Source organism: Hevea brasiliensis, chromosome 5 (assembly GCF_030052815.1).
Source record: "Hevea brasiliensis isolate MT/VB/25A 57/8 chromosome 5, ASM3005281v1, whole genome shotgun sequence".
Classification (NCBI taxonomy): domain Eukaryota; kingdom Viridiplantae; phylum Streptophyta; class Magnoliopsida; order Malpighiales; family Euphorbiaceae; genus Hevea; species Hevea brasiliensis.
The window spans coordinates 72601493-72614224 of record NC_079497.1 but is presented as its reverse complement, the minus strand read 5'-3'; positions in this window follow the sequence as shown (position 1 = coordinate 72614224).

The following is a 12732-nucleotide window of genomic DNA, read 5'->3' as shown; positions in this document are numbered from 1 at the left end:
AACTTGTGTATGTGTGTGACTTACTAGGCTCATCACTAATTGGCAATGAGACATGATATCAACTCTTAATATCATCGAACTCTTTCTTACCATAAATGATTTCTCTAAATCATTTTATGAACCTCATAGACCATGGTTAACACCTAGCATAGCATGCCATGGCCACCCAATTAGTAATAAGATTTACCTTAAATGAACCTATAATCATATGTTACCATGCACTAGAATCTCTCTGTTACAAAATCCCAACTCAAGCTGGAGTCATGGTTTATGTCAAACTCCATTTGCTATGAATATTATGTTCTCTTTTAATTCCAGTTCTTGATTAAAAGATTTTTCTCATCAGAAACTCTTTTCTTAATAAATCTATCTGTCTCCGCCAGAACTTGAAACATCAAGAACAATTAAATGAACATAGGATTTTATCTCTATTTACTTAGAGGAACAGATTCCTTCTTGATCAACACCTACCTCCATTTATAACTAGCAGGAGCCAACACATGCCCATATACCCATACATAGTACAAGTATGAAAGCAGTATCAAACTCAAACTACCTATATACAAGATAACTGTGCTATCTCAGGTCTAAAGATTATATGCACTGATATGATTTATGACAAAACATTGACAAGAGTAAACTCCATGTGCTTGTCATAAGTGTCACTGGTTCGGCCTACTTATCATTTATAAGTGCCTATCATGTTTGTTATATGGCATGAGACTCACCATTCCATCTTATTTATATCTCATATAAATAACTTGGGAACAAACATGAATACAATCTTTCTGGATAAGTCATGTCCTTATTATGAAGTATCCTCGATTGTGAACCTATTTATGATACTTTGTGCTAGAAATATTGTCACTCATATTCTTAACAACTTAAGAATAATATTTCTAACAAAATATCAATGGACCTTTTCTATTACACATAAATATATTATGTAAACGGAAAAGTGGAAATGCCTTTTATTATTAAAAATATGTACAAGATACATACTAAATGATATGCTCTAGGGCATACTACTAACAGTTCAGATGGTAATAGAATGCTAAGAAAATGCTAAGAAAATTTTGTAAATCGGTAAAAACAATTTTAATTCGGTAAGCAAAACGAAGGGCATTTTGGTCATTTCATCTTTAGAGATGATTTTTGACCAACTTGTCCATTTAAGTAAGTGAGATCTATGCCCTAAATTATGAATAAATATTGCTAAAAATTTAATTAAGAATAAGTAAAGAAAGAAGAAAGAAACATAAAACATAAGTGAAATTAAATTAAATTATTACATAAGCACTATGTAAGAATGACATCATTAAAAATTTTCTAACCAATCATAATTAGACAACCACTTATAAAGAGATAAAAAGAAAACAAATAAAACAAATTTTGGTTATCTTCTTCTTTCCATTTAAGTTGGCCGAACCACTCTTTGGCAAACCTTCCACCATTTTCAAGTTGTAAAGCTTGATCACCCTTCCAATTAAGCATTAAAACCTATAATTCCCTTCACCAAAAATTACCCCTACACCTTGAAGAAACTAGTGGCAGCCAATTGTAAGAAATTTGAAGTTTAGGCAAGTCCAAGTTGGGCACAAGTGAGGTTAGTGCCATAACCAAGCTTCTTTCTTTCTTTAATCCTTGTTAGAGTAGTGAATTAAGTGGAAATCTTATGAAATTGATTGAAAATATTAAGTGTTTGAAGAATCAAATTTTTGGAAGCCATGAGAAGATTGGGGTTTTATGAATTTTTGATGAAATTAATTTGTTTATTAATGTTGTTGGTGAAAATATATGATAGATAATTTGATTACAATGAGTTTGGTATGTGTTGGATGAAATTATGGATTGTGAGGGTTAGGGTTTGTGATAAATTGGGGATATTGTGTTTTGATGCTTAATTGGAGTTCTAATGGTCAATTAGTGACCATTTGATATGGTATGACCTTAAAATGAAGTTAATTATGGCAATGAATTATGGATTGGGTGAGCTGCCCTTTTACTGGAAATTCTGGACCTTGAGTCCAATGAGTTTGGGCAGCCATAAGTTGACTTGTGTAGCTTCAATTGGTGTAAGGCAAATTGGAGATGAAGGTAGGGATATAATGCCACATTTTTTATGAAGGGACCATACCCAAAAAACTAACTTAAGATGACCTAAAAATTGCCTAAATCCGGGTAACCAAAATCTGGACCTGAAAAAATGACCATATGAACAGTGATTGTTCAAATAGCCATAACTTTGTGTAGAGAGGTCCAAATGACCTGATTTTTAAACCCATGGAAAGCTTAAACAATGCAAAACAACTTTTATGAAGAACAGAAACCCAAATTCTGACTAGAACCAATTCAAATTGCTAGCCAAATTTAGGACACCAAAACTGCCAAAACCAAATCTGCCCAGAAAATCTGGGATGGACCAATCCGGCCAGCTATGGTAAAAATGCCATAACTTGAGCTACAAAACTCCAAATAGAGTGATTCAAAATGGGAATTAAAGAAGACATATTAAGGAACAACTTTGATGGAGAAAGTTTAGCCAAATGTCTATTGTAGATTGGTCCAATGGAACAGTAAACCTAAGTGACCAAACTGAATTTTGAGAATTTCTTCCAATGAGCTTTGAATTGAGATTTGCAACCAATACCAACAAATGTAAAATTAAAATGTGGTATTTGTGTATAATTAGAACTAGCATACCTATTAACTATGAAAAAATCAACATTTTTCCATGAATAGTATAGCGAATAGTAACCACCAAACATCAAATGCCAAGAACTAAACAATTAACTTTGTAAATATGCCTTAATATGCCTAATATGATTGGTTTGGATAGGTTGGCATGCCAATAGGGTTCCGATTGTAGTACTGGCTATGGCTTTATGCCATTTCGTGATTCATGGCTGTAGTGCCATTTAGTGATGTTATGGCTTTTGGCCATTTTGATACTCTTGACATATTTGGTGTCACACCCTACCCCTCTGTAAGGCATAACATGATTCCGTAGTATACCTAATGAATCACCAACTCCGTCTACTGATAACCCATTAAATACACTACAAGGGATTTTAAAAACTTTTCTTACTTCTTTTACAGTGGTGAGCACTATTTACAAGCGTTAAAAACTTTTGTGAACTGAAGTGATAGAACTAACACATTTGAATTATTTGAAATTTCTGTAAAAATTTTGGCTGAGTGCCATCTGTATTTTGGGTAAAACAGTTCTTCAGAAAAACCTATAAAAAGCACTTCAATATTTTTCCAAATATCAACTTCAACATATTTCTCAACACAACATATTTATCAACTCAAATCCACAGTGATTTTTCAAAGACTGAGATAAAAGAAATATAATACAATTTTTACAAGTCAAAATAACTCATAATTTACCTTACAACTTCAATGTACAATTTTAATTTACAACTGCTCAAAACCAAAAACAATATGTACATACAGTGGTCATACATTACAGTACAAAATGCAAAATGTTGGTATATTCATTATACCCGGTAATCTCTCACTGGAGGTACTAGCAGCCTAGTCTGCTGCTCTGTCTGTCTGTCTACCTGCGACAGCAATAAAAAGCTATCGCTGAGACAATGTCTCAGTGGTGCACAACATTAACCAAATACAATTTAAATCACAAGTCATAAATCATATAAATAGTGGATACTTAAAACCATAGTAAATTTCAAGACAGTAATTGTCAATAAGAATTTAAACTCCATTTCTCAAAATCACAATAAATTTCAATAAGTCAGATCATGGTTGAATTCAAAAGACAGTATATGTCAATAAGAGTTTAAATTCATTTCACAATCTCACAATACATATCAATAAATCACACACAGCTTAATCATGTTCCAAAGTTCAATTCGTCCCAAAAGCCGATGGCTAATGTGGTATTCAATTCCTCCAAAAAGTCAATGACTAATGAGGAATAACATAGCTAGCTAGCAAAAATATGAGTACTCATCCAATTCGTCCTCATCAGGCACACACCTCAACACTTCAGCCAGAGAGGGAATTCAATTCGTCCCACTAGACAAGCTAGCGAGGAATACAATCAATATACATGATAGCTGTGGTTTCAAATCATTTCCAATGCTTTTCAATAAATAAGTATCCATCAATATCATTCAACAATTTCTCACAATTTCAAACCATTTACAGTACTTTTCAAGCGATAAATATCCATTCAAACACATTTCCACAATTTAAAATAATAATGTACAAATAGTCATAATTTATTTCAATTGAAAAATTCAAAAGAAATAGTTGTTGTGCACAAACCTCTGATGACTGTCTCCTGGTCTGGACTCAGTGTTTCCTTCCCTTCCCTGAGTCTTTACTAACTGAGAAACACAATTTGAAGTGTTTCAGTACTAAATTAAACAGTCTCTATTGATAATGCTTGATAAGTAATTCACTGAAAGCTATTATTTGCTTAATCACCTAATATACCGACTCTCGATGCGTTCTAGGTAAATTAGGTTTTAGTGTCACTAATATGTCACATTCGATAGTGTTTTAGGGTTGGTACCCATTACCAATTTTATTTCCTTGTTTAGTGCATTTTATTGCAACTTGCTGGATTCCGGTATACTAGTTTGACCTAGCCGGAAGACCTAGTTCCCTCAGTTTTCGAGTTTCGGTCAAAGCTACAAACTTGTAGATCTATGTCTTATTGCACGCGGGGCAAAATTTTAGGTCATTCTGAGTTATGTAGACCAAGTTATGGTCATTTTACTATTGCTGGTCAAATGGCATCAAATTTGGTCATTTTAGGTCAATTTTGGTCAACTTTGGTTCGGCCAGTTTTTGGACCCGAACTTGTGCAAGCTGTTTGACTTGCTTATGGTCATTTCTGGGCTTTGGTGTCTCATAAGACTTGTAGGTATGGGTCTTAACTATTCATGGTTAAAATTTCAGGTCAATTGGACCTGTTTTGAGTGAGTTATGGCCTAAACACTAATTGCTGCCCAATTGGTAAATTTTCAGGTCTCAATTGTACTTAATCCGAATTGGTCATTTTTCATGTTACCTTGCAAGCAGAATTTTGGTATGCTTTCTCAATGAAAGTTGGCACATTTTGTGCCTAGTTTCACCTCCAATTGGTCTCATACCAATTGGAGTTACACATTTAGTTTTATAGGTTAAAATGCACACTGCCCTTAATTACATTACATAAACATGTATCAATTACACATTTACCTTACTACAATTCCACCTCTCAACCCCATTCTGTTTTGGTACATTACCAAAACCATTTACCACTTCATATTAATATCATTTTGGGCAGAATACAAACATCCTTAACACACCAAATAAAACTCTAATTCATAAAGTCCAAATACAACCACAAATACATATAAACACTACTCATTATTTCATACAATTTCCATAACTAATTTATATACATATCCATCAATCCTCAATGTCATAATTCTGCCAATATCTTCATGAATTCCTACATTCATCATGGAGTCTCAAGGCTATTGAATTGCTCCACCTTGCCAAAGTTTCACAAAACTTCCTCAACTTCAATTTTAAATGCCCAATCACCACATATACAAGGAAATAACTTACTAGGACATTAAATCACCCTATTCAACATGAATTCCCATCAACCATATGTAAGAATAAATCATTAAACATACAACTCCATGGCTGTCCAAACTGGATATATCAACAACTCCTCAAATTTGAAAATTTTCTTCACAAATCAAACACCCATAACATGTATACAAAGTTTATCAAAGAAATATTCAAAAACTCAAACTTACCTATTGTTGGGACTTGCTTAATCTTCACTAAAACTTCTTAATATTGGTATCTACTTCTTCCTTGTGATGTGGAGGTGATCTTTAATGAAGAAACCTAGATGATTGGAGGTAAATTGAAGGAGTGGATTAAGCTTCATGAAAAACGGCAATGGAGGGTTCTTCACTTCTTCATTTCGGCATAGTTGAGAGAATTTGGAGAAGATGAAATTTCAGAATGTATAATGGGTGTACACCTGCCATTTAGTTCTTAGTTTATTCCTATAGTGGTCCACTTACACCAATTAAATCCATATAATAAGTTTAACTTTCATTTATCCCACATTAACCCATAATTTTTGCTATTTACTTTAGGTACCACCAAATAAATTTTTCATTATATTTTCCAAGTGTAACATTATTTATTTTTAAGGGAAATTTAGGTCAAAAGACAATTCGGGATGTCAAATGACCATAATGCCCCTGTTCGGGTTGCATTCCCGATTTTTCGGTAACACCGGATTTTGTCTGTTTTTCGATTTCTCACTTTTCTTTGTACTAATTATTTAATTTTTCTTTGATATTTATAATGATATTTATACTTCAATAAGGGTATATTTAAGTCCTAAAAATATTTTCTAGGGTTCCCTGCAGTCCAGGGCTAGTCAACGGTCCACGCCGTGACTTCCCGATGCAGTCACCCATCGCTAGGGTTCTCGGCTCGCTTAACTTTGCTATTATTTTTCCTTTGTTTTTCTTGTATTTTCTTTTCTTCTATTTCATTATTTTATGTCTCGTCACTCATAACGAAGTGTAGTTCTAGGCATCCTAGCTATCCGGACAACACCGTCACCGAACAAGAGAACGCACTACCGAACATAGGGGTGTTACAATTCTCCCCCCCTTAAATAAATTTCGTCTCGAAATTTTACCTGTCATTAGTCTCTGAACAGCTGTGGGTGCTGTCTCCTCATATCCTCTTCACGTTCCCAAGTGGCTTCCTGGCCTAAATGATGGTTCCACAGCACTTTAACCAGGTGTATCTGTTTGTTCCTCAGCTGCTTCACCTCATAAGCCAGAATTTTTATGGGTTCTTCCTCATATGAGAGGTCTGGATTTACCTCAATATCTTCAACTGATAGTACATGAGATGGGTCAGATCTGTACCTCCTTAACATGGACACATGGAAGACACTGTGTATCCTTGCTAACTCTGGAGGTAGTGCCAACCGATATGCCAAAGGACCCACTCTTTCCAGAACCTCATATGGTCTGATGAAATGAGGACTTAGTTTCCCCTTTCTGCCAAATCTCATAATCCTCTTCCAAGGAGAAACTTTGAGGAATACCTTATCACCCACTGCATATTCAATATCTCTTCTTTTCAAATCAACATAGGACTTCTGACGATCTGATGCAGCCTTGAGTCTATCTCTAATAAATCTGATCTTTTCCTCTGTCTGCTGAATAATTTCTGGTCCAATCATCTTCCTTTCACCTACTTCATCCCAACATAAGGGAGTTCTGCACTTTCTGCCATACAAAGCTTCATATGGAGGCATCCCAATGCTTGATTGGTAGCTGTTGTTATAAGCAAACTCAATCAAAAGCAAGTGTGTATCCCAACTACCTTCAAATTCAATCACACAAGCCCGTAGCATATCCTCCAATATCTGAATAACCCTTTCAGACTGGCCATCTGTCTGTGGGTGGAATCTTGTCTTTGAAGTTCAATCTAGTTCCTAAGGCTCTCAAGACTACCCTAATCTAAAAGTGAACCTAGGATCTCTGCCGATACAATTGATACTGCACTCCATGCAATTTTACAATCTCGTATATGTACAATCGCCAATCTTTCCGTGCTATAGTCCATCCGAATCGGCAAAAAGTGAGCGGACTTAGTCAATCATCAACTATAACCCATACCGCATCATGACTACTCGTGTCCTTGGAAGTCCTGTAACAAAATCCATAGTTATTCGCTCCCATTTCCACTGCATGCGACAAAGGATGTAACAAACCACTGGAACTTGATGTTCTCGCCTTTACTTGTCGACAAGTTAGGCATTTGGAAACAAATTCAGCTATATCTCTCTTCATACCCATCCACCAAGAATGCTCTTTCACCCTCTGACATTTTAGTTCCACCGTGGTGCATAGCAAATGGAGACTCATGTGCTTCCTTCATAATGATCTGTCTCAATTCAGCATCATTAGGAATGCACATTCTGCCCTGATGTAGCAATAAACCATCATCTCTCACAGAGAATTTAGGTTTCTTGCCCTGCTGGACTTCTTTCAGTAGCTTCTGATATTTTTCATCACTCTGAGCAGCCATTCTGATATGATCAATCAACACTGGCTGTACATGCCATGCAACTACTGTCTGTCCCTCATCATCAATCTCTAAACTGGCATGCTGTGCTTTCAATTCACATACCATGGACAGAGGAGAAACTCTGAGACTTGCCATAGTCTTGCGACTTAAGGCGTCAACCACCACATTTGCTTTCCCTGGCTGATAGTCTATTAAGCAATCATAATCTTTGATGAGTTCTAACCATCTTCTCTGCCTCAAATTTAATTCCTTCTGGGTGCCTAAGTACTTCAAGCTCTTATGATCTGTGTAAATGTAGTATTTCTCCCCATACAAATAGTGTCTCCAGATCTTCAGAGCAAAAACAATAGCTGCTAGCTCCAGATCATGTGTTGGGTAGTTCCTCTCATGCGGTTTCAGCTAGCGTGATGCATAAGCAATGACATTCTTATCTTGCATCAGTACATAGCCTAACCCATTGTGAGAAGCATCACTATAAACTGTGTATTCTTTACTCGGAGTGGGTAAAGTGAGAACTGGAGCTTCAGTCAAACACCTCTTCAACTCATCAAAAGCGTGGCTGCATTTATCACCCACCGAAATTTTACATCTTTCCAAAGCAGTTTGGTCAGTGGAGACGATAACATAGAAAACCCCTTCACAAACCGACGGTAATATCTAGCTAAACCCAGAAAACTGTGAATTTCTGTGATGTTCCTGGGCGGCTTCCAATTAAGGATAGCTTCTACCTTGCTGGAATCTACCTTGATCCCTTCAGCTGACACAATATGTCCCAAAAAGGAGATTTCTTTCAGCCAAAATTCACATTTCGACAATTTGGCGTATAGCTGTTTCTCCCTTAAAGTCTGCAGTATAATCCGCAGATGTCTATCATGCTCCTCTGCATTCCTTGAATATATCAAAATGTCATCAATAAACACCACCACATATTGATCAAGATATGGTCTGAAGATAGTGTTCATCAGATCCATAAAAGCAGCTGGAGCATTTGTTAACCCGAATGGCATTACTAGAAACTCATAGTGGCCATATCGAGTTCTGAAAGCAGTTTTTGGAATACTCTGCTCTTGCACCTTCAACTGATAATAACCAGATCGCAAATCAATTTTGGAGAATACAGCTGCACCCTTCAACTGATCAAACAAATGATCAATGCGAGGCAATGGATATCTGTTCTTTATTGTCACCTTATTCAACTGTCGGTAGTCAATGCATAAGCGGAGAGTACCATCCTTCTTCTTAACAAACAACACTGGTGCTCCCCAAGGTGACACACTAGGGCAGATGAAGCCCTTTTCAAGTAATTCTTGCAACTGTATCTTCAACTCTTTCAACTCTACTGGTGCCATTCTGTATGGCATTATGGAGATTGGATCCACACCAGGCATAACATTAATTTCAAACTGCACTTCTCTTTCCGGAGGTAATCCTGGCAATTCATCAGGAAATACATCTGGAAAGTCATATACTGTAGGGATGTCCTTCAATGCTGGACTCCCCACTTGGGTGTCTACCACATGTGCCAAGTAGGCTTCACACCCCTTTCTGATCATCTTTCTGGCTAGTGTAGCCGAAATGATGTTTGATGGCAATAACTGCCTTTCCCCATGTATTACCACATCACTATACCGAGGAAGGCCAAAAGTGACTGTCTTCAGCCTACAGTCAATCATGGCATGATGCCTAGCTAACCAATCCATGCCCAAGATGATATCATAATCTTTGAAGGACATTTCAATGAAATCAGACAGAAAAGTGTGTCCTTGGATCACCAAAGGACAATCTCTATACATTCTATTAACCCTGACCTCCTGTCCTAACGGACTTGTTACTAGCACCTCAAAGTCCATTTTTGTACATGGAACAGCAATGCAATCAATGATGCTAGCGCTCACATAAGAATGGGTAGAACCCGGATCAAATAACACAAACACATCTTGATTAAAAGTTGAGAAGGTACCAGCCACAACATCAGATGTCTCGGCCTCTTCCCTCTGTCTCATTGCATAGACTCTGACCGGAGCATTGTCTTGCTCTGAATGTTTCATTGTACCTTGGCCTCATTGGGCTACCTCTACCCTCGCTCTACCTCTGCTGGGTGGTTGTGAACTCGGTGACAGTGGCTCAATCGACCCTTTGCGAGAGTAGGAGGTGGTCCAACTCTGCGACTACTGGTGCAGTCCTTGGCAAAGTGTCCTGTGCCTCCACAGTTATAACAGGCTCCAATAGCCTTGTAGCATATCCCACCATGATTTCTTCCACATGTTTCACATTGGCGGGGAGGGTAGGAACCTCTGGTACTCTGCTGACCAGATAGGGGAGGCTTCATCTGAATATCTTCCCCTACTGCATTTCTTGCCACCTCTGCTGTGTCCCCATAGTTCTTCCTCTTCCAAGAGGACCACCGAACTCGTTTCTCTGATTTTCCTCTTTCTCTGTCTTCTCTGATTTCTTTTTCTCAGGAGCAGCTTCAGACGCAATTCTTTCTAACTCTAGAGCTTGAGAAATAAGTTCAGAGAAGTTAGTGTGTTTGAAGCCGACTACTTGTAATCTGATACTGGGCTTCAAGCCAGTTTTAAACCTCTTGCATCTCTCCCTGCTGGTAGAAAGTAAACTTACTGCATAATGGCTCAGGCGGGAAAATTCTCTTTCATACTCAGCCACTGATCTGCCCCCCTGTTTTAGACTTAGGAATTCTTGTAACTTCTGGTCTACATAAGCATCAGGGACATATTTACATCAATTCCCGAGAAAGTCATTCCATGTTAGCACTGCAGTTCTACTGCATCGTGGGGAATGGTTTTCCACCAGTCATAAGCATCCCCCTGTAACAAAGATATAGAGTATTCGAATCTGAGCTCCTCCGTGCAATGCAATTTCTTGAATACCCTATCCATCCTCTCTAACCACTGTTCAGCCTCTAGAGGATCTACTATCCGCTTGAACTCTGTAGCCCCATACTTCATCAATTTGTCATACTGCCTAGTAGGAGATTGTGGTTGTACCACTGGTGTCTATATTGGGACTTGAGTAGGCACATTGCATTCCCGATTTTTCGGTAACACCGGATTTTGTCTGTTTTTCGATTTCTCACTTTTCTTTGTACTAATTATTTAATTTTTCTTTGATATTTCTAATGATATTTATACTTAAATAAGGGTCTATTTAAGTCCTAAAAATATTTTCCAGGGTTTCCCGCAGTGTAGGGCTAGTTAACGGTCCACGCCGTGACTTCCCGGTGCGGTCACCCATCGCTAGGGTTCTCGGCTCGCTTAACTTTGCTATTATTTTTCCTTTATTTTTCTTGTATTTTATTTTCTTCTATTTCATTATTTTATGTCTCGTCACTCATAACGAAGTGTAGTTCTAGGCATCCTAGTTATCCGAACAACACTGGTCATCGGAACAGTACAACGCACTACCGAACATAGGGGTGTTACATTTGGCTTTATGCCTAATGATTACTATGGCTTGTTAGCCATTCTGTTGCACACCTAGAGCTACTTTGTGACCAATGGTGTGACGGCCCGAGGTACTTGGCACTCAATGCGAGTTTAGCCATTTATCCAGTCCAATCAACTGGTATAGGTTACTTGGGCAATGAAAATAAGTCTTAAAGATTTGTAACCTTGAATGAACATAAAAGTCATAAAATTAAGGATATTACAAATAATTATCAAAAACTTTAGTCTGGATAAATTAACAGTATAATTTCTTGTATTTATTTATTTTAGTTTATTTTTATATTTTATTGGCACTACTAAGCTGAATTACTTAGCACGTCGCTGTTTGTCACGCATAGGTACTGAAGATAGAGATAAAGCTTGGTAGTCCTCAGACTGGGATTTTTGAGAGTTCAGATCTACAGATAGTGTCCAGATCGCCTGCTCATTGCAGTGCATTTTGGTAGGGCCTACATGTATTATATTAAGGTATTTTATTTTTGTTCACTATAATTAATTCTGGAGTTACAATGTAAATTGTAAGTTGTATAATAAATTTGTAAATCTCATGTATAAGATGAGTTTTAATTTGATATGGATGAATTTATGAGTTTTATGGAAATGAATGTGAATGGAAATGATTGTATTATTTGGATTAGAAAATGTTGATGAGATTTTAAACAGGTGAATATGTTCACATGGCAAGTGTAAACAAAACAGAGGAAACTCTGCCCGTTTCCCCACTTAAAAAAAAAAAAAGAGATAAGGAAATAAAATATATTGAGTTTGAAAATATAATGATGATAAAAATTAAAATGGAATATAATAAGATAGGATAGGGTGCTCCGGCACCGAGTGTGACATGCCTCGCTTGCCTACATTGTAGACGGGTGAGGGGTGTCACACACCCAAACAAACCCACGGTAAATTAGAATGTCTAGAAAGAAATTTTAACAATTTCCACAACTCAAATCTTTTACTTCTTTCAAGATAATCATAAAACCTATAAATCTCTAAGTAGAGCCATTAATTAAACACATCTCTCTAAATCTCCAATTTTATTTGCATGAAGAAGAGTTTCCATCAAGAAAATTAAAAACAAGCTTATTGATTTTAACTAGCTCTTTAAGAGCAAGAATTGTTCCGGAGTTGTATACACCTCGACAGTTCCAACTTAAACAACTCA